The sequence below is a fragment of the Odocoileus virginianus genome, chromosome 14 (assembly GCF_023699985.2).
Source record: "Odocoileus virginianus isolate 20LAN1187 ecotype Illinois chromosome 14, Ovbor_1.2, whole genome shotgun sequence".
Classification (NCBI taxonomy): Eukaryota; Metazoa; Chordata; class Mammalia; order Artiodactyla; family Cervidae; genus Odocoileus; species Odocoileus virginianus.
Window position 1 is genome coordinate 42,340,400 of NC_069687.1, and position 22,873 is coordinate 42,363,272.

Below are 22,873 nucleotides of genomic sequence, written 5' to 3' on the forward strand. Positions count from 1 at the left end.
TAGGTTACAGTCCATGGGGTCGCAAAAAGTCGGACATGACTGAGCGACTTCACTTCACTTCACTTTTATAATACCTGTTCAAGTCTTTTGCCTGTGTTTTTTTCTGCATTCTTCTCTGGTCTTATTTCTACTGAGTTTTAGGAGTTCCTTATATTTTAAGGATATGAGTTTTTAATCAAAATACATACTTTAGATACATCTTCAACTTGATAACTTGCCTTTTCACTCTCTCAATGGTGTCTTGTAATGATGAATTATTAAGACATTCTTAATTTTATGATAGCCTAATTTTTTAAAACTTCCTTTACAGTTAGCACTCTTTGAGTCTTATTTAACAAATATATGTCTGTGAAAGTCACTTAGTCGTGCCCGACTCTTCGCAACCACATGGACTATACAGTCCATGGAATTCTCCAGACCAGAATACTGGAATGGGTAGCCTTTCCCTTCTCCAGGGGAATCTTCCCAACTCAGGGATTAAACCCAGGTCTCCCACATTGCAGGTGGATTCTTTAGCAGCTGAGCCACAAATAAAGCCCTATCCCCAAAATAATGAAGATATTTTATTTTTCTTCTAAAATTTTTATTTTTAAAATGTTTTATAGTCACATCTGGAATAGATTTTGAATATAGTTTCAGATCAAGTTTTATTTACTTAGTATGGATATCCAATCAGCCAAGTACTATTTATTAAAAACACCATTATTTCTCCTCTGCTCTGGAGTGTCACCTTTGGCATAAAACTAGATGCCCAGATTTGTAGGTGTGTTCATATACTCTCTTTGTCTATTCATCTAACCTTAGATCAGTACATCACTGTCTTAACCACTATAATTTATCTAGTGTTATAAAGTATAGGTATTCAAGCTTTGTTATTCTTCATGATTTTCTCAGCAAATCTTGGCATATTATATAGCAGAGATTTCTTTGTAATACTCTGATAGCATGGTTGTTGTTTTTCAGTCACTCAGTCATGTCCAATTCTTTGTGACCCCATGGACTGCAACATGGCAGGCTTCCCTGTCCTTCACCATCTCCCAAGGAGCTTGCTCAAACTCATATCCCTTGAGTTGGTGATGCCATCCAACCATCTCATCCTCTGTCATCCCCTTCTCCTCCTGTCTTCAATCTTTCCCAGCATCAGGGTCTTTTCTAATGAGTCAGCTCTTCCCATCAGGTGGTCACAAGTATTGGAACTTCAGCTTCAGTATCAAACCTCCCAATGAATATTCAGGATGGGAATATTGATTGGAATATTTTCTGAATTGGAAATTCAGGACTGACTGACTTGATCTTGCAGTCCAAGGGACACTCAAGAGTCTTCTCCAACACCACAGTTCAAAAGCATCAATTCTTTGGTGCTCAGCTTTCTTTATGGTCCAACTCTCACATCCACATATGATTACTGGAAAAACCATAACTTTGACTAGATGGACATTTGTCATCAAAGTAATGCCTCTGCTTTTTAATATGCTATCTAGGTTGGTCATAGCTTTTCTTCCAAGGAGCAAGCATCGTTCAATTTCATGGCTGCAGTCACCATTTGCAGTGATTTTGGAGTCCAAGAAAATAAAGTCTTCGTCACTACTTCCATTTTTTTTCCAATCTACTTGCCGTGAAGTGATGGAACCGGATGCTCTGATCTTCATTTTCTGAATGTTGAGTTTTAAGCCAGCTTTTTCACTCTCCCCTTTCACTTTCATCAAGAGGCTCTTTAGTTCTTCTTTGCTTTCTGTCATAAAGGTGCTGTCATCTGCATATCTGAGCTTATTCATATTTCTCCCAGCAAGCTTGTGCTTCATCCCAGCATTTTGCATGATGTACTCTGCATATAAATTAAATAAGCAGGGTGACTTTATACAGCCTTGATGCACTCCTTTCCCAATTTTGAACCAGTCCATTCTTCATGTCTGGTTCTAAGTGTTGCTTCTTGACCTGCATACAGATTTCTCAAGAGGCAGGTAAGGTGGTCTGCTATTCCCATCTCCTTAAGAATTTTCCACAGTTTGTTGTGATCCACACAGTCAAAGGCTTGAGCGTAGTCGATGAAGCAGAGGTAGATGTTTTTCTGGGATTCCTTTGCTTTTTCTATGATCCTGGTTCCTCTGCCTTTTCTAAATCTAGCTTGAACATCTGGCAGCTCTCAGTTCATGTACTGTTGAAGCCTAGCTTGGAGAATTTTGAGCATTACTTTGCTATCATGTGAAATGAGTACAATTGTGTGGTAGTTTGAACATCTTTGGCACTGCCTTTCTTTGAGATTGGAATGAAAACTGACCTTTTTCAGTCCTGTGGCCATTGCTGAGTTTTCCACATTTGCTGGCATATTGAGTGCAGCACTTTCACAGCATCATCTTTTAGGATTTGAAATAGCTCAACTGGAATTCCATCACCTTCACTGACTTTGTTCAGAGTGATGCTTCCAAAGGCCTACTTGACTGTGCATTCCAAGATATCTGGTTCTTGGTGAGTGATCACACCATCGTGGTTATCTGGGTCATTGAGATCTTTTTTGTATAGTTCTTCTGTATATTCTTGCCACCTCTTATTAATCTCTTTTGCTCTGTTAGGTCCACACTGTTTCTGTCCTTTATTGAATCCATCTTTGCATGAAATGTTCCCTTGGTGTCTCTAGTTTTCTTGAAGAGATCTCTAGTCTTCCCCATTCTTTTGTTTTCCTCTATCTTTTGGCATTGTTCACTTAAGAAGACTTTCTTATCTTTCCTTGCTATTCTTTGGAACTCTGCATTCAGATAGCAGGGTAGAGGGACAAATTAAATATCTTTAGGCAACATGAAGGTGACACAAAGTGACACCTGAGACAAAATTTGAAGGCTGGGTAGTATTTTGATAGGTAGTGGATATTCTTTTAAGTATAAATACATGATTGTCAATTTGAAGCAACTCAAGATTCAGAGAGATCTTCCATTCATTTTCAAATAACATTCCCTATCAGGCTTGTCTGATAGCTCAGCTGGTAAGGAATCTGCCTGCAATGCAGGAGACCCCGGTTCAATTCCTGGGTTGGGAAGATCCCCTGGAGAAGGGATAGGCTGGCCACGGCAGTGTTCTTGGGCTTCCCTTGCAGCTCAGCTGGTAAAGAGTCTGCCTGCAATAATGGAGAACTGGGTTCAATCCCTGGGTTGGGAAGATTAGGAGAAGGGAAAAGGCCTTCCACTCCAGTATTCTGTACTGGAGAATTGGAGAATTTCATGGAGAATTACATGTATAGTCTATGGGGTCGCAAAGAGTTGGACACAACTGAGCAACTTTCACTTTCAATAGGCTTTATCCTGTGGTCTCCTCTGATATACTCAAACTAAAAACTAGAATCCAATTGATTATTGCAAATATGCTAAATGATACATCCTGCAAATGTTGAAGACAAAATCTTTCTTCTAACTTCTCCATCATTCTTCCTTGGAAGTAATAGCCATTGAACATTTAGATTCACTAACTTTCTAAAATTAGGATCTATTCCAAAAGAATGTGGGTGAAACAACAGTTACCTAGTGACTAAGAAAACACATTTTATCCAGTCCTACATTTTTCTCAGTTTGCTTAGAATTAAAGGAGGTGATTACTGAGTGTGAAAAGTGAAGATTCTAGATAGTTGTTTGTTCGTACACATACAAAGAGTGTAATAAATGTATGTAAGATCACAAAAGCACCAAATCTGAGATTTCAGATTGTTTGTAGATGGAATGATAAATTAGGAGAGGCACAATAAAGCCAAAAATGAAAAAAAAAAAAAACTCCATTGAAAAATATGCAGTATTACCCCATTGCCAGAACCTGCCTTATAATATTAACCAAATTTCTCATAAAGGTTCTGTATGGAAAGAGTCATTAGATTTTGATTTGAGCTCTGAGCACAGCATCAACTGTCCTTTCAGATTATATGTCCAGACTCTGATCATAGCTGTTGTCTCAGATAGGTTCTAGGAGTTGATTAGATGATCAGTATACAATCTACCATTCAAAAGACATATTTCAATTATCTACAACTCTGGGACTGAAGGACCACTCGAGGACACATCAAATCCTGTACAACTTAGATACCCTCAGAAAGTCTATTAGGAGTTTTGGAGAGGAAAGTTCAGATGTATGAATAAATTTGAAAGCTGAAGTTGTTTGTAATATCAACACTATTTACAGAATGTATTTGACTTTGTAAATAAAGTTTTAATTTTCTTTACTAACTGAAGCATAGGCTTCCCTGGTGATTCAGAGATAAAGAACCCACCTGCCATTGCAGGAGATGTGGGTTTGATCCCTGGGTCAGGAAGATCCCCTGGAGAATGAAATGACAACCCACTGCGATATTCTCGCCTGGAGAAGCCCATAGGCAGAGGTGACTGGAGGGCTACAGTCCATGGGGTCGCGAAGAGTTGGACACGACTGAATGACTAAACAACCTAATCATAAATTATATGATTCATTTATCTCAGGTTATTCCACTTTAAGTATATTATTGAATGTGGGGCTGGCGAAAGTGACTTGATATGCTATATAATTAAAAATCGGAGCAAGGTTGTTATAGTCTTATTATATGTAAGAATATGAAAACGTTCCATGTTATTCACTTACAAGAAGCCTCTTTAACTGGATAAATCACACAATTTAGATAACAGGTGTGTCCACCTACAATAGTAACATGTAGAACTGGTATTAACATTTTTGAGGATAGGATTAAAAGTGTTCTTAATTTATCACAAATTCAATCATCTTTAGCACTTAAATTCCATTTCTATGATAAAAATATTAATAAACAAGTCTAGAAAAGCCTTTTCAAAGCCTAGAAAAAATGTACATAAATAAGTAAAAGGAAAAAAAAAATAAGTAAAAGGTTGTCAGAGTTACTTTCTACATTGTGAAGATCCTGTACTTTAATGCTGTACTATAGTATTACAGAAATGTCTTTTAAAAAATTGAATGGTTGGTATGAAGCAGTAATGATATCACATATACTGTTCAATTAGAAGTTTAACTTTCCACTTGCAGATATATTTTAAAAGTAAAAGCATGCACACACACATATTTACTGTACTCTGTTTGAATTATTAAATAGTTTTACAGATTTCCATATGCTGAATAAGCTTTCAAAATGTAAACAAAATTTCTAGAGATAAAATACTTATATGGACCTTGATTGCATAAAGCAGAAATTTAAGGCCTGGGATTTTGAATACTCTTTTGTAAATGGACTCACTCCATAGATATAATCCTAGCTATGGTATTAGGCATAGAAGTATTTAGAAACAAAGATAGTATAGTCTTTACCTTCAAAAACTCTCAAGTCAGTAAGTAAGAAAGATAAGTAGAGACAAATCACTAGGCCAAGTGGCAAGTGATTTAATGGAATACAAACCAACTTTTGCAACAACAAAGATAGAGCTACTAATTAAACTTGGAGAGGGAACACTTCACTGAAATGTCATTTGAGCTATAGTCTCAAGAGTGAGTAATGTTTGCAAAATAGAAAAAGCAGTGATAATTCTTGGTTCATAATGGAGGCTTGAGGATATAAGCTTGCTGCACTTACCTCCTGATGTTTTGTCAAAATGACAGTAAAATTATTTTTTAAAATCAGTAGACCAGAAATTTTTTACATATTTCTGAATGATGGAAAGTTACTCCACTTATATGTCAGAGCAACATAGAATAAAGTAAACAACATTAGGGCCCATGAGTAGCAAATTACTTCTCCATAAGTAGCTTCTGCCCTGGACTGACCTAGAAAATTCCACATCTTATGTCGGCAAGCATGATGCAAAAAACTGGTTGTCAAGTGTCAATGATGGTGGTTAATTACAGAAGTATGTTTAGAGAAGAGCAAGTTTGGCTGTTCTGCTGACAGATAAGTGGACTGCTATATTATTCTTATTGGGAAATGGAAGCAGAGATCTCTATGGACAAGTGGCTGATGAGAGAGGGAGAGGTAGATGGATAAGGAAATGGCACCCACTCCACTCTCAGCTGGAGAATCCCATGGACAGAAGAGCCGGGCAGGCTACAGTCCATTGGGTCGCAAGAGTTGGACATGACTTAGTGGCTAAAGAGAGAGAGAGGTAGAATAGAGCCTAAGACACCTATAGACTTCTACAATGTACCCAGAGGAATAAAAGGAAAGATATATCCAATTACCTAAGAGTGGGAACCTCTTAGGTAAGGCCTCCATGGTGGCTCAGCAGTCAAGAATCTGCTTGCAATGTAGGAGATGTGAGTTCAATCCCTGGGTCAGGAAGATCCCCTGGAGGAGGAAATGGCAAACCACTCCAGTATTATTGCCTAAAAACTCCCATGGACTGAGGAGCCTGGAGGGCTACTGTCCAAGGATCACAGAGTCGGACACGACTGAAGCGACTTAGCACGCATGCACACATGCTCTGAAGACTTACATGGTTTTCTGTCTGCCAGGGTAGGCCAGTAGTAAGTCTTGCATATTCAGGCAGCACAATTCTCACTTTGGGGACCAAAAAAAAAAAAACTATCCATTTCTTCTCCCTTGACAGGCATTTCTCAACAACCTGCAGTTAAACAAGGTTACAAGACTAGGTCTAGGCAATAAGTTGTAAGTGGAAGTGACATGAATTCCAGGCTAAAACACAGAAGACCAGAGTCAAGGCCATCAACTGACTCTTCTGACGCATCAACTAAGGAGGCAATGTATTCAGGGTGGTCCACTACACTTGCATTTATTGGGAGAGGGGGTAGTGGGAGACAGAGAGGAGCCCTCAGCATGAGTGAAGAGATTCTTAGAACAGTCACCTGGTTTGACAGTAGACTTCACATGAATAAGAAATCACCTTCCACCATGCTAAGCAATTTAGATTTGGGAGTTTTCCTAAGACTGCAGCACAATCTAGCCCCTAAATATATAGTAGCCTGCTGTGTAAAATGATCTGTATGACTGATTTTAATAAATAAGTTTCATTAAGGACGGGATGAAGGCTATCAAGTCCATTTCCAGTTATGTGAAGTTTATTTAGTCAAACTATGCCACCATTAAAATATTAGTAAATTGAATCCATTAAGATTCTAAAACATAAATTCAAAAACTGGATTTTAGAAAGTTTCAAATATACATTTAATTTTCTTCAATGTGTCATCAAAGCTTTTAATGATATTTTATGCCAACATTTAACAGAGGAGTAAATGGTCAGTATTTTGAACTTCTAAGTCATCTCTTATGTGGGAAATATTTTCTGCATAGAGAAGAGAATGCACAATCAGGATGACATTTGTCATATTGAATAGCATTTTAGGTCTTTTATCTCCCAGGTTAAGACTCGGACTTGTTTGGCATCAGTGGCAAAGTGAAAGCAGAACATTAGCCTGTAACTGTGTGCACAAGGTTTCCAAACCCTACCACCCACTGTGTGGGGATACCCTCCATCTCTCTCCAGGTTCCCTCGAGGGCTCAAAGGGTTAGCTTCATGGCAAGGTGAGAGTCAAAGGCCAGGGTGAGGGAGGTGATCCCTAGCCACCGGCTATTTTACTATCAACCCCAGGTGGCTCAGTGGTAAAGAATCCACTTGACAATGCAAGAGACACAGGAGGTGTGGGTTCGATCCCTGGGGCCAGAAGATCCCCTGGAAGAGGAAATGGCACCCCACTCCAGGATTCTTGCCTGGGAAATCTCATGGACAGAGGAGCCTCATGGGCTACAGTCCATGGGGTTGCAGAGTCGGACACTACTGAACGACTGAGTGCGCACACACACACACACACACACACACACACAAACACACACACATTTCCTTAAGGAGCTTCACTGTCACTCTGTTCAAAGGTTTAGGAACTTATGAAAGCCTTGGGCAGCCAAAAAGTAGCCAATTTTCCACTATAATATTATAGTAGGGCTTGTGAAATACTAAGCTGTACTCACACGTATTTCTGATTCTAGTGGGACATAATTTCCAGTGTGGCAACTTTTCTAGTGTGACTGTTCTTAGCCTTACAGAGTTATAATATATGAGTTCTGATATTTAGAAATGGTCTTTTCCTCACCCATCACAGTAATGGCCTTATATTTTTGTTTCTTTCCATTTTAAATGAAAGCAGGTAGAATATATGTTGCATTTCTGAAAGTTTTAACACTGCTTAAGAAAACTGATGAATAATGAAGGTCTATTATCTTCACAATAAATTACATGTTCTAAGACGCTGTGAAAGTTTATATATTGTGTAACTTCCTTTCTTTGTTCTAAAGTTACCCATTCTGAATTTTCATTAAAATATAAGAATGTCTTTATGAATTGACTGAATAAAATATACCTATCTAAATATCTGCATTTGTGTTCATGGAGTTTTATTTTTGAAATACAAATTATTATATACTTAAAGCTTATAAACAATAGGCAATATTATATAATTAAAGCTTTTAAACAATTAATATAGATGATCATATCTATATTTCCCTGATAAATATGAGGAAAATAGGTATTTCTGGAATTAATTGCAGCTCATCTTAAAACAAAGATGAAATATAACACCACTTAGGAAAATTTATCTTTTTCCAATAATTGGTATAATCTGCATGAATAAAGAAAGCACTGTGATGTTATAAAATTTTGTCTGATAGTCTATTAAGTATGTATGGTTTATAGTCACAGAAATGTTTGCAAGATGAAACAAGAAAACAAAAAAGCATGTAAGAAATAATGATGTCATTATAAGAAGCTTTAGTTTTCAGTTACAAGATGAATAAATTCTGGGATCTAATACACAAAAAGACCCCAATCCTGGGAATGACTGAAGGCAGGAGGAGAAGGGGACAACAGAGGGTGAGATGGTTGGATTGCATCACCAGCTCAATGGACATGAGTTTGAGTAAACTCCGGGAATTTTTGATGGACAGGGATGCCTGGCATGCTGCAGTCTATGGGGCCGCAAAGAGTCGGACACAACTGAGCAACTGAACTGAAAATGATGGTGAATATAGCTAATAATATTGTATTATATATGTGAAATTTGCTGAGAATGAATCTTAAGTATTTTTACCACACATACATACACAAATAGTAAATATGTGAGGTGATGAATGTGTTAGCTAGCTTATGGTAATTATTTCATGGTGCATGCATATATTAAATTATCACACTGTACACCTTTAAAAAAATCCCATTGTATAATTTAAATATATATGCTGTTTATTCATCAGAAATACCTCAACAAAGCTGAAAAACTATAATACAATAAAAGAAGCTATACATAATAAATATTCATAAAGGTTCATGTGTGTTTTGAAAAAGTAAATCCACTGTATTAAGGAAAATATCAGTTATTTACCCTGATTTGATAATTACTAGAATAAAAATAAAAACTTAACCAACTTGTCTAACTTTAAACTTGTTAAACTTGTCTAACTTTAACCAACATTGCCTTCATTCTAATATACTTTTGTAAGACTATATTAAACAAAAACAAAACTAGTAATCCTAAATATCAGCATTTTATTTAGGTAACAGTGCAAGTCTAAGGAATAGGAAGGTGGGTTTTTCTGTCAAAGCTTTTATTTCATAAATGAAATAAAACTTTTTATTTTTATTTATTTCATAAATGAAATAAACTTTTCAAAAATGCTCACCTATATAGATCAGGCTACTTGACTGGACAGTCTCTATACAAGCTTTGTAAAAGAGTTTACTAAAAGTAAGTATATTTGGATAAATATATACAATGACTGTGCTTATCCAATCAAGGATACTGAAAGCAGGACTGAAAGGAAGTGATCTGCGGCTCATAGAAACTACAGAAATTATTAGCACTTAATTAGTTCCCAAACACTAGGCAAAGCACACTATACAAATCATCTCATTTAATTCTTATCCTGATAATAAGATACTATTAATCATATTTTTCAGCTGATATTTACAAAGCATGATATATTTTTATTAACATCTGTTATTTATTTCTCAAAATCATACAATGGAACAGGTTCAACCACTTCATAAGGGATGAGAGAACCATTTAGCCAGGTTTATTTACCCACAACGGCTGCTCTCTGAAAGGACATTGCGCCAACATTTCATGTTGTTATTGACAACAAAGGAAAGACGAGCTGAAAACCTGAAATCCTGGTGACCAAACAGGTCCCTGTACTTGCTCATCATATTTTAATTTAGTGGTAATTCAATTTCTGGTTCTAAGTCCCATGAGTGTGTGCTAAGTCGCTTCAGTCGTGTCCGACTCTTTGTGACCCTATGGACTGTAGCTCACCAGGTTCCTCTGTCCATGGGAGTTTCCAAGCAAGAATACTGGAGTGGTTTGCCATGCCCTCCTCCAGAGGATCTTCCTGGCCCAGGGATAGAACCCACATCTTTTACGTCTCCTGCACTGGCAAGCAGGTTTTCTTTACCACTAGTGTCACCTGGGAAAAGTGAAAGGTGAAAGACACTCAGTTGTGTCCAACTCTTTGCTACTCCATGGACTATACAGTCCACGGAATTCTCCAGGCCATTCTGGTCTGGAATGGGTAGCCTTTCCCTTCTCCGGGGATCTTCCCAACCCAGGGATCAAACCCAGGTCTTCCACATTGCAGGTGGATTCTTTACCAGCTGAACCACAAGGGAAGCCCAAACTGGAGTGGGTAGCCTATCCCTTCTCCAGTGGATTTTCCCGACCTGGGAATCGAACCAGGGCCTCCTGCATTGCAAGCAGACTCTTTACCAACTGAGCGGTCAGGGAAGCCAGCTGGGAAGTCCCTTCTAATTCCTACAAGATTTAGATTTTATTTTATTTTTTGACTCTGAAGACTAAATGATAATATTTAAAATATCAGTAGTAAATGTGTGGGAAATACAGCCTTCATTCTCTGATTCTAATGATCTCCAGGGAAAGACTAGTAACAGGCTGAGCAGCCTGGGGATCAAGCACCTGGGCTCCACCATCAGAATCCCAGTCTTCCTACCTTCTCTTTGTGATCTGGAAGTAACTCCAGTTTTCTTACTGAACTTCACTTTTAACAGTATCTAGTTCATGGGACTCCTGTAAGGAATAAAGGGATTAACCCACTCAAAGAACTTGGAATGTTGCTTAAAACAAGTGGGTTGTCAATAATTCTTTGTGAACACTGTCCAAGTAGGTGGACATATTAATACATGTGCCCAGAGTTTGTCCTCAAAACAATATTAGTAGGAAAGACTGACTCACAAAACAATTTTTTTTTAAATAAGATAAACTTTAACTGTTTCAAACGAACCATGAAGAAAGTAAAAAGATTATACACTGACTGGGGGAAAGTATTTCAAAGTATATATTTGACCAATGATTTATATTTGGAATATATGAAGAACCCTTGCAATTCTATAATAAGAAGACAAACTCAAGATAAATATCAAGACAGGTAACTCAAAAAATGAGCTAATGATATAAAAAACCATTTTACCCATATTGCCTAATAACATTAAAATTATGTTTAACAACACTAGTCATTAGGGAAATGCATATTTAAAACACAATGAAAGGTCACTTCACACCCACTAGGATGATTATTCTGAAAAGACAAACGATAGCAAATGTGGAGGATACAACAAAACCTAAAATCCTCCTGCCTTGCTTGTGGGAATGTAAAATGATACATCACTGTGCAAAACAGTTTGACAGTTTCTTACAAAGTTGAATACAAATTTACCGTACAAATCAACACTTCCACTCCTAGGTATCCATCCAGAGAGTTTATGTGGATATTCATAGCATCATTTTCACAACAGCCATAGAGTGAAGACAAATGTCCATCATCTGGTGAATTTATAAACAAAATGTGGCATATTTATAAAATAGGACATAGTAGAACAATACAACAGAACAGATTACTGGTACATGCTATAGAATGAGTGAACATACAAAAAAGTGCTAAGTGGATGATCTTTAGTCCTGTTTAGTTCAGTCGTTCAGTCCTGTTCAGTCCTTTAGTCCTGTTTGACTATTTGTGACCCCATGTACAATAACATGCCATGCTCCTCTGTCCTCCACTGTCTCCTGGAGTTTGCTCAAATTCATGTCCATTGAGTCAGTGATGCTATCTAACCATCTCATCCTCTGCTATCCCCTTCTCCTTTAGCCTTCAATCTTTCCCAGCATCAGGGTCTTTTCCAACGAGTCAGCTCTTCACATCAGGTGGCCAAAGTAATGGAGCTTCAGCTTCAGCATCAGTCCTTCCAATGAATATTCAGGGTTGATTCCCTTTAGGATGGACTGGCTTGATCTCCCTGCAGTCCAAGGCACTCTCAAGAGTCTTCTCCAGCACCACAGTTCAAAAGCATCAATTCTTTGGGGCTCAGCCATCTTTATGGTTCAACTCTTACATCTGTGGATGAATACTAGAAAAACCATAGCTTTGACTACATGGACCTTTGTCATTAAAATGATGTTTCTGCTTTTTAATATGGTGTCTAGATTTATCATAGCTTTCCTTCCAAGGAGCAAGCATCTTTAAATTTCTGGCTGCAGTCACCGTCCACAGTGATTTTGGAGTCCAAGAAAATAAAATCTATCACTGCTTCCACTTTTCCCAATTTATTTGCCATGAAGTGATGGGACCAGATGCTATGATGGGACCAGATGCCATGATCTTAGTTTTTTAAATGTTGTTTCAATCCAGCTTTTTCACTCTCTTCTTTCACCCTCATCAAGAGACTTTTTATTTCCTCTTCACTTTCTGTCACCAGAGTGGTATCGTCTGCATATGTGAGGTTGTTGATATTTCTCTGAGCAATCTCTGACTCCAGCTTGTGATTCATCCAATCTGGCATTTAACATGATGTACTCTGCAAAACACTTCATATCATATGGTTTCATGTATATGAAAGGCAAGGGGGTAAATGTCAAATCTATGGGGAAAGAAAGAGATCAATCTAGGCTCAGGGGTGAGGGCAGAAATTAACAGATGAGACAAAAGAACTTATGGGGTGACAGAAAGGTTCTGTCCTGGGTGGTGGTAATAGCTGTACAACTCTAAAATCTACTAAGATCATTGAACTATATACTTACAATGGATGAGTATTACAGAATGTAAAAAAAAAAAAAAAAAAGATCTGTAAGAAATGTGGTAAGTGCAAAGTTCCATGAAGATATTATGAAAGCACTGAGGCATATCTTCTCACTGTATCTGGCTCCTGCATGAGATGCTGCTTGAAGTGACTCTTCAGGAGAGGACAAAAATCAGCAGCTCAATAGGAAGAAGGAAATCTAGGCAAGGAGGCTGTATGAACAATGACACAAGGATAAGAAATGGACATGCTAAGATACTAAGAGGAGACTGGAGGAATAGCCAAGACAGTGTGTGCAACATTGCCTGTTAGGACTTTGCACCAGCTTGTTAGGTAGGAGGGATGAAGAGGAGTTATTTTTCTCTCTTTTATACTTGATTTTGAAAGTAGATATACTAATAATGGGACCAAAAAAAAAAAAAAAAAGAAAAGAGAGAGAGAGAGACTGCTTTGAGACAGCCCCACTTTAGAAAGTTTACCATTACCCAGCTGAGGTACTGAGGACTCATGGGCATGCTGTTTGTAGCCATGATACTTGTAGAATTCTAACCACAAACTATTAAAGAGCCAAGGCCCTATTCTTCACATTTATGACCATTTTCTGTGTTGTAAGAATAACACAGTCAAAATGGCCTTATTTATATACTAAAGAGTGAGAAATGATTATCAATTCATTGACACTATAGGAATTTTCCTTATTTTTTTCATAGGCGTTTGGAATCTCTCAGGGAATACATTCATGATTTTGCAAATAATATTTTCTTGGTGCATTGCTGTTGTTGCTTAGTCGCTAAGTCATGTCCAACTCTTTGTGACCCCTTGGACTGTAGCCGGCCAAGATCCTTTGTCCAAAGAGTTTTCCAGACAAGAATACTGGAGTGAGTTGACATTTCCTTCTCCAGGGGATCTTTGAACCCAAGTCTTCTGCATTATCAGGCAGATTCTTTACCACGGCACAGCCAGGGAAGCCCCTTCTTGCTGCATATGTTACTTGAAATAATAATTCAAAACTATTTTGAGATAAGCCAAGAAGAATAATTCAAAATTATTTCAAGATATACCAACTCTCAAACAGACCTAGAGTACATTTTCCAAGAACCTAAGCTGCCCTGCAATGTTTTTACCTTTATCATTTCACCAAAAACCTCATGAGAACTAGGAGACCACCGAGAAGTTTGGAAAATATTTGCTTTTACTTTATTTGCTGTTTGTCTAGTTCACTAGAATATATCTGTCAAAGAAATACAGTCCACTCAATGCAATGGGGTTTTATTAGAAACATGTTTAAATTAGAATATGTAGGAAATATCCTGCCTGCTCTTTTAATAAATATAAGCATGTTAGAAAGGCATAAGTCAACTGAAAAATTTATTTCAATAATACAATAAATAAATCTCAGTTCTCTGTGTCACTTCTCAAACCAACTGGGTTTCCCAGGTGGTGCTAGTGGTAAAGAACCTGCCTGGCAATACAGGAGACCTGGCTTTGATCCCTGGGTCAGGAAGATCCCCTGAAGAAGGGCATGGCAACCCACTCTAGTATTCTTGCCTGGAGAATCTCATGGACAGAGGAGCCTGGCAGGCTACAGTCCATGGGGTCACAAAGAGTTGGACAGGACTGAGCACATTGAGCACACATGGTAAATTAAAAAGATCTGTACAACACAGTCAGTCTATTTCCCTACTGGACTTTGGATATAGTAAAGAGAGTCGTGGAAATGTAGACTGACACTACACTATGGCAAAATATAATAAGACAGCACTTTAGACACGGATTTCAGGATATCACGGATTGTTGTTATTACTGATTTATCAAGACTGTGTCTGACTCTTTTGTGGATCCTATGGACTGCAGCCCTCCAGGCTCCTCTGTCCATGGGATTTTCCAGGCAAGAATACAGGAGTGGGTTGCCATTTCCTTCTCCAGAGGATCTTCCTGGCCCAGGGATTGAACCCAGGTCTCCTGCTTGACAGGCAGATTCTTCACCACTGAACCACCTGGGAAGCCCATATCACGGATTACAGAAGGACTAATTTTACCTGTAGTAGGTCAGAGAAGGCATCCAGGGACAGATGCTACTTGCATTAGGCCTTGAGTAATTAAGTCCCTGGGAGTGGGGAATAAAAACAAACACACATGCCTGGCATGTTTGGCAGAAAAAATCAGGCTCGACAAGTAACAGCGGTATCCTTTCCCTGAAGCTCCTTTTGAAGACACCACTTGCTGTAGCAGACTCTGCCAGCCCCAGCCTTCCCCTCGGCACTCAGCACGCACTCAGCTTCTTGGAGCACCCACTGAACTTGAGTGTGAAGACTTCCTCTCGGCTCAGGAGCACATTAGGCCGGCAAGCAGAACAGTCTGGAACGCTGAGTCTGAGCCCAGCATGCATGTGTGCTCAGTCACTCAGTCGTGTCTGACTCTTTGCAACCCCATCAACTGTAAGCCCACCAGACTCCACTGTCCATGGGATTTCCCAGGCAAAAATACTGGAGTAGATTGCCATTTCCTACTCCAGGGATCTTCCTGGCCCAGAGATCAAACCCGTATCTCCTGTGTCTCAATAGCCCTCAACCCTGAGCTGCATTCCACTTGGCCTCCAGAGATCGCTGAGGGACAGAGGTTGGGTTACCCACAGCACCTGCCCATTAATTGTTCTATTGACTCCATTTTCCTGTCCAGCTTCCCCACTCCCCAACCAGCACTTCCTTTCATCACCACCTATGAGTTACCTGTCACTATGTAAAAACTACCCTAAAACATAGCAGCTTTAAATGACATATTTTATTTCGCTCACAATTTTGTAAATCAAGAATTCAAGCATAACCAACTGGGTGATTCTTCTGTTTGTACTGAGTCCAGCTAGCAGTAGAGTCAGTTGGTAGATTGCCTGCTTTATAAGGGTACGGGGCTGTCCCACTTTCCTAATGATTTGGCAAGAATGGCTAAAAAGCTGGACTCAGATGGGACAGGCAACCAGTGGCCTCTCTGGCCTGATGGTCTCAGGACAGTCTGGCTTCTCAGCTGTCACTGTAGGGCCTGCAGAGAGCGTGCTCTGAAACCCTCCTTCTCCTCAGGCCCAGAAACCAGCTACATCTGCAGTACTGACTTGACACAGAAAACGCCCCGACAAAGAAAACACAATAGACCCCACCTAGGAATGACAGGATTAGCAAAGATGTGAGATCAGCCTCGAGAGAAACTGACAAAAACAGAGGTTTCAGATGAAGCACTGTCATGAAGCCCCACACCTCAGGGGTCACGATTCACATAACAGTCATACACTAGCTTATCTGAAAGTACGTGGGCAGGCATGGAGACAGAAATGCCAGACCTTCCTGATGAGTCCAGCTCAGCAATCTTGCTCCTGGATAATCCCACCTAAGCCTGGAGAAGTGCCTGCACACCTGTTTCCTAGTATACCCAGGTGCATACCTGTGCTTCCCCATCCATGGGCAGGCCAGACCCTGGGGTCACTTTCCCACCAGCCTATTGGGGGCTCTGAGAAACTCAATTCCCACTCCTACCTCAAATCTAAAGCTGACACTGTCAACTCATTTGGGGGAAGCCCTTTGGTTCTACTTCTGATTGTTGTTGATGTGGGTGACTTGGGGTGCATGCAAGTGGACAGTATGCAGACACAGGCATTCACAGCTCATCCAGACAGAGCTTAGCTGGGCATGGTTGTTGAGGACAGGTAATAATATTTTAACTTAATTTTTCTTCTTTTCTTTTTCTCTAATTCTTGTAGTTTACATGAACAAAGAGCAACTTCCCACAACAGGACCTAATGGCTAGCAGAGACTGTCACGTTGTATTATTTTAGGGGTATTGCATATACATAACCTGAGCAAAACCTGTCAGTAGTTTCACACTGGATTCCTGAAGACCTAGGAATTCTGTATTCTGTTTCCAAGTATTTGCTAAATAAGTGATCTTTAAGGAAATAAGCCTATATGACTTAACTTCTCCCAACTGACATATTGCAATAATAATCCTCCTACACTCTACTTCACAAGATGTGGACACATTAAATGATAGCAAGAGACAAAGAAGTGATGCGAAAACCAGAATAAGCCAAGTTGTTGGTTAAATGTCTCAGTTCCTTGAGAGGAAAGATTGTGACTATGCCTGGCTCATTCTAAACATATCATAATTATTAAAATGAATAAAAACATTATCATTAGTTCTGCAAAAACTTAATAGTAATTTTCAAGTTATACAGAAAAGATGCTTTGTTCCCGCAGAACATGAACCAGCAGATAATTAGAACCAGTCAATAATAATCCTCTAGCAAGAAGTGTTACCAATTGTTCCAAACTCACAAGTTCAAGGAAATGGCCACATTTGCAACTTTGAAAAATACAAAGAATCCTGGCCTAGTGCATTTCAAAGAAAAAATCTGGTTGCATTGGAAACAGAAAATAGTGAGGAGACAGAATTTTCCTACTAACCAAATGGATTATTTTTTAGGTCTTAGGAAATATTGTAACCAGCTACCATAAAAGCCTCCGGCTGAGATGTTTAAAGGGGAGCAGTTCCAGCCTTCAGCCAGGCAGTCTGGGGGAGGGGTGAGTCACTGTGCAAAAGACCAGGTAGTCATGTGGTCCAACTGTAAAATAGAAAAATTGCATGTAATTATTTTACAAGCAGAGTGCGATGATGTGAAAGGAAGAACTAATGATGGTGCTCTCAGCTTGTTAGAGGCTTTTCCTTCTGGGGAGCTCAAGGTTACAAGAAGTACTGCTCACTGGAATTTTTTTTCTTCCTTTCCCCTGGATACGTAATGTTACAGTAAACCCTGCATGGAGGGGGTTAATGCTACAAGGATGTTTTTAAATAATTTCTGTGACCAAAGCCGGAGATACAAGCCTGGCAATAATTCTCTCTGACTTCAAGCATCCTGTATTGATTGATTAATTATTCCACCAATGAACTAACAGGTATTGACCTTATCTGGTTGAGTAGCATTTAGCCAAAAGTCAGTAATCTACATCGATCACTTAATGGAACATCAAAGCTCAGCATTCTGACAGGTTTATGTCATTCAGCAAAAATCTGTCTATGTTTTGCTGATACCTTGACCTTTTGTATCAAGCAGTCTTTACAGAAAACGAAAAGCAATGAGAAAATTAAATCTTGGAAATAATGCTTTGTTATGTAAAAGGAAGTTCTTCTTGGAGTGTTACAAAGGTTTTGCTAAGATCCCATTGAGGGGTTTCTTTGCAAATTGAAAAGCAGTTTTCTGCATGCTTGCAATTCATGATATTCTGCTGAAGCATGAAATTATCAAAACAATGAACCCTGGGCTAATTAACATTGCAGCAGAGCTTCACAGAGGTAACATTGAACAAATTGGATTCTCTAGTTAAGGGTTCATATAAAGAGGACTTGGACCAGTGATTCAGAATGGGCAGGACTAGCTGCTATTTGTCTCTGGCTATCCTAAGTTCCCGAATCCTGACTCAAATATTCAGACAAATCCACTGATCCAATTAAATACCTATCTACCTCAAAAACTGGAAGAATTTTTCACAATACAAGGCTCAGTTGATACTACCTAAGCCCACAATATACAATGATAATTATATTCTTTGATATCAGATTTATAGACAGTGAATATGAAAAATCCAAGTAGATTCTTACTGTCTCTCTCTTCCTCATTAAGGAACTGGTGATGAAACCCTTAACAAACATGGCTCAGGTAATGGTCTCCAGAGTCGTCCCCCAGAATCCTCCAATACTACTGCTGTCCCATGAGGTCTGGATGCATAAGGATGCTCACTTCTTCCTTGAGAACTCTTATTTTTACATTTTAATTACTTCTCATGCACTCAGCTTAAGAACTGTTATTGAGGATTAAGGCTTGTCTCCTAGAAAGATTCTGCCACCTTCCATCACATGAAGATGGTGGTTCTACCCAGTAAGTGCTGTAGGTATTTTCTCTCTCTGCATCTCTGCTCCAGAAGGCTGCTTTTGGTTTAGAGGATGCGCCTTCTAATATGCTATAGTGCTAAGCGGCAGGCCTATTCAGTGTAAAGCTCTTTAAGTGTGAAGCAGCTACGTCTGCCTGGAGTGATAGTCGCTCAGTCATGTCAGACTCTTTGAGACCCCATGGACTGCAGCCCGCCAGGCTCCTCTGTCCATGGAATTCTCCAGGCAAGAATACTGGAGTGGGTTGCCATTTCCTTCTCCAGATTTCTGCTTCAAACCTTACTTAAAATGCTTCTGACAATTACCAAGCACCATTTCAATTCATCACCTGCAGTGCATGTCTTATCTCTCCATTTGAAGATAAGTCATGGGCTATGTCTCACATACATTTGATAAGCTTTTACATTCCATGTCACTCTAAAATCTGGGTCTATGTCTACGACTTGTTTATTAATTAAAACTAAAATTTCTCTTTACTGATAATGCTTTCCAGTAAATGTTGAATATTTTCCACAACTAACCTAACAATCACTGCCTAGAATAAAAATGGCAAACAGATTTCCGGCCGATTCTAATTCTTCTATGCTAATTAATTATTTCTGCGGTTGTTATGGTTCAGTCACTAAGTCTTGTCTAACTCTTTGTGACCCCATGGACTGCAGCACACCAGGCTTCCCTATTCTTCACTGTCTCCCAGAGTTTGCTCAAATTCATATCCTTTGAGTCAATGATACTATCTAATGATCTCATCTTCTGCCACCCCCTTATCCTTTTGGCTTCAATCTTTCCCAGCATCAGTGTCTTTTCCAATGAGTCGGCTCATCCCATCAGGTAGCCAAAGTATTGGAGCTTCAGCTTCAGCAACAGCCCTTCCAATGAAAATTCAGGGATGATTTCCTTTAGGATTGACTGGTTTGATCTCCTTACAGAATAAGGGACTCTCAAGAGTCTTCTACAGCACCACATTTCAAAGGCATCAATTCTTTGGCACTCAGCTTTCTTTATGGTCCAACTCTCACATCTACACATTACTACTGAAAAACTGTATCTTTGACTATACAGTCCTTTACTGACAAAGTGATGTCTCTGCTTTTGAATATGCTGTCTAGGTTTGTCATAGTTATTCTTACAGTGAGCAAGCAAGCATCTTTTAACTTCATGGCTGCATTCAACATCTGCAACGGTTTTTGGAACCCAAGAAAAGAAAATCTGTCACAGTTTCCACTTTTGCTACATCTATTTGCCATGAAGTTATGGGACCAGATGCAAGGATCTTAGTTTTGTGAATGTTGAGTCTCAAGCCAGATTTTTCACTCTCCTCTTTCACCTTCATCAAGAGGCTCTCTAGTTCCTCTTCCCTCTTTGCTATTAGAATGGTATCATCTACATATCTGAGGTAGTTGATATTTCTACCAGAAATCGTGATCCAGCTTATAAGTCATCCAGCCCGGCATTTCACATGATGTAGTCTGCAAAGAAGTTAAATAAGCAGGGTGACAATATACAGCCCTGTCATACTTCTTTCCCAATTTTGAACCAGTCAGTTGTTCCATGTAAGGGTTTACCTGTTGCTTCTTGACTGGCGTACAGGTTTCGCAGGAGGCAGGTAAGGTGGTCTAGTATTCCCATCTCTCTAGGAATTTTCCTGTTTATTGTGATCCACACAGTCAAAAGCTTTAGCATAGACTGTGGAGCAGAAGTAGATGTCTTTCTGGAATTCCCTTGATTTCTCAATTATTTCTGTGGCACTGGTTAAGTCATATGCCACCTGCAAAATACAGGTGTTGACCTAGGAGAAACTTAAGGTCCATTCTATCACTTACATTCTACTATACTTTACTGAGTATCAATAAGCTATTTCAGAATATGCTAATAGGAAAACTCACATACAAAAAAAAATATGCTGGAGCAGTTTTTCCTCTAAGTTAATATAAAATCAGAAAAGACATGAAATAGGAAAAGTACACTAAACTTCAATAACTACATAGGGTGACTGATTAGCAGATAAAGTGAAAGTCACTCAGTCGTGTCCGACTCTTTGTGACTCCATGGACTACACAGTCCATGTAATTCTTCTGGCCAGAATGCTGGAGTGGGCAGCTGTTCCCTTCTCTAGGGGACCTTCCCAACCCAGGGATTGAACTGAGGTCTTCCACATTGCAGGCAGATTCTTTACCAACTGGGCCACCAGTAGATAAAGTTCAATGCTTTTGAACTGCAAGTTGGTTTCATTAAGAATCTGACCTAACAGGTACAGCTCATGTGGTGTCACAATCACACACATATACAAAAAATAAAATAAAATAATGCTGCAAAACATTTAGGATCTCTGATGAAGGAAGGAGAACTCAGACTTTCACCTGGGTCTTCTGTGCTCTTGTGGTTCAATAAACAATGAAGACACTTGGAGAATTACTGAAAATCTTAAATGGATAGTTTTCAGCTCAGAGTCATTTTCTCTTTAACTATGGAGTGATTAAATTAAATCGAGGTGGCTAGAAAAAACATACATCTTTTGTTATGATTTTATAGAATGCATGATGTATTTTGTCTGAAAATAGTCCCTACTTTTGGTCACAATATACTTATTAATACTGACTGTTGACTGACATATTAGTCACTTGTTTGGATTTTCTGCTCATTTTGTATAAACGGTAGAATTTTGTCTCCTTATATATTGTGCTCCATGATATAAACTAGTCAATTGAATTTACATTAATGCTTATCTATCTTCATAATATGCAAAAGGACCAATATACTAAGTAGAAGATACATCATCTTCCTGGAGAAATAAAAATGAGATTTATTTTTCCAAAAGCACTAATTCTTGGATTTCATAATTTGAAGAAGGATACACATATCTTGCTACAACAAGTTAACAGAATAAACAGCCATACAATTGGACAGGACTTGTTACAGGCAACTTGGGAAACATGTTATAAAACATTGGTGAGTATAATTAGGTAAACTCATACCAACTGTTAAATTTCTAGAAGTCCAAGTCATTGAAAAGAATGAGGAATGAGGAATCTAAATATATGAAGTACAAAGATCAAAATACAGGTCTCGACCAGTGTAAGAGATATCACTCTAATGCAGTTTAAGGTTCCCAAATGTTTTGGTCTCAGGACACTTTGCTACCCTTAATAAATACTGAGGCCCTCAAACAGCTTCAGTTTATGTGGATTCTACCAATTGATACTTACCACATGAAAAATTAAGCTATTTTTAAATGAAAATAACAAATGTTTTACACATAAAAAATAAGATTTTTAAGAAAAACAGCTGCACTTTTCAAAAAATTAATGGAAAGAATAACATTATTTTACTTTTTTTTCAAATTTAACATGTCTTAAATGAAGGTAGCTACACTCTTACATCTGCACTCATATGTAATCTGTTGTAATATGTTATTTTGTGTGAAGTAATAAAGAAAATCAAACCTCAAACAGATCTGTAGTTGAAAAGAAAAGAATATTTTACTAATTGTTTCATATAATTCTGGAAAATTTTTGCTACTACAGAGAAAAATCACTAAATGGGAGTTTCCTGAGATGAGCCGCAATGCAGAATCTATAACCATACCTAGGAATTTTTGCACCCTAATTCATTAAAATTCCTTATTCTATCTTTTGTATGGAATTTTTTTATTATGCATGGCATTGTGTATGGGATTTTTCACCCATAAGAGATTTTCAATAGATCTTCTTTTTTAGAAGCGTTTTAAGTTCTCAGAAGAATTGAGTAAAAAGTATAGAAAGTCCCCCTATATCTCTTGCTCCTACATATGCATACAATCCCCCACCATCAACATTCTGCACCAGAATGGTACATTTGTGACAATCGATGAACCTACATTTACATGTCAGTATCACCCCAAATCCATTGTTTACATTACAATTCATTCTCGGTGTTGCACATTGTATGGATTTTGACAAGTGTAAAAT

The 22,873-nt window shown here is 38.5% G+C and overlaps 1 long non-coding RNA gene across 1 annotated transcript in view; it reads right to left on the minus strand.

Moving 5' to 3' along the window:
- The window catches only part of LOC110129169 (uncharacterized), a 271,914-nt gene that overhangs the window by 62,995 nt on the left and 186,046 nt on the right, over positions 1 to 22,873 (minus strand). The window contains exons 9-10 of the long non-coding RNA XR_002311401.2: positions 11,639 to 12,773; positions 4,591 to 4,644 (exon numbers count right to left, since the gene is read on the minus strand). This is a non-coding gene — a long non-coding RNA (uncharacterized lncRNA). The remainder of the gene's footprint in view (positions 1 to 4,590; positions 4,645 to 11,638; positions 12,774 to 22,873) is intronic.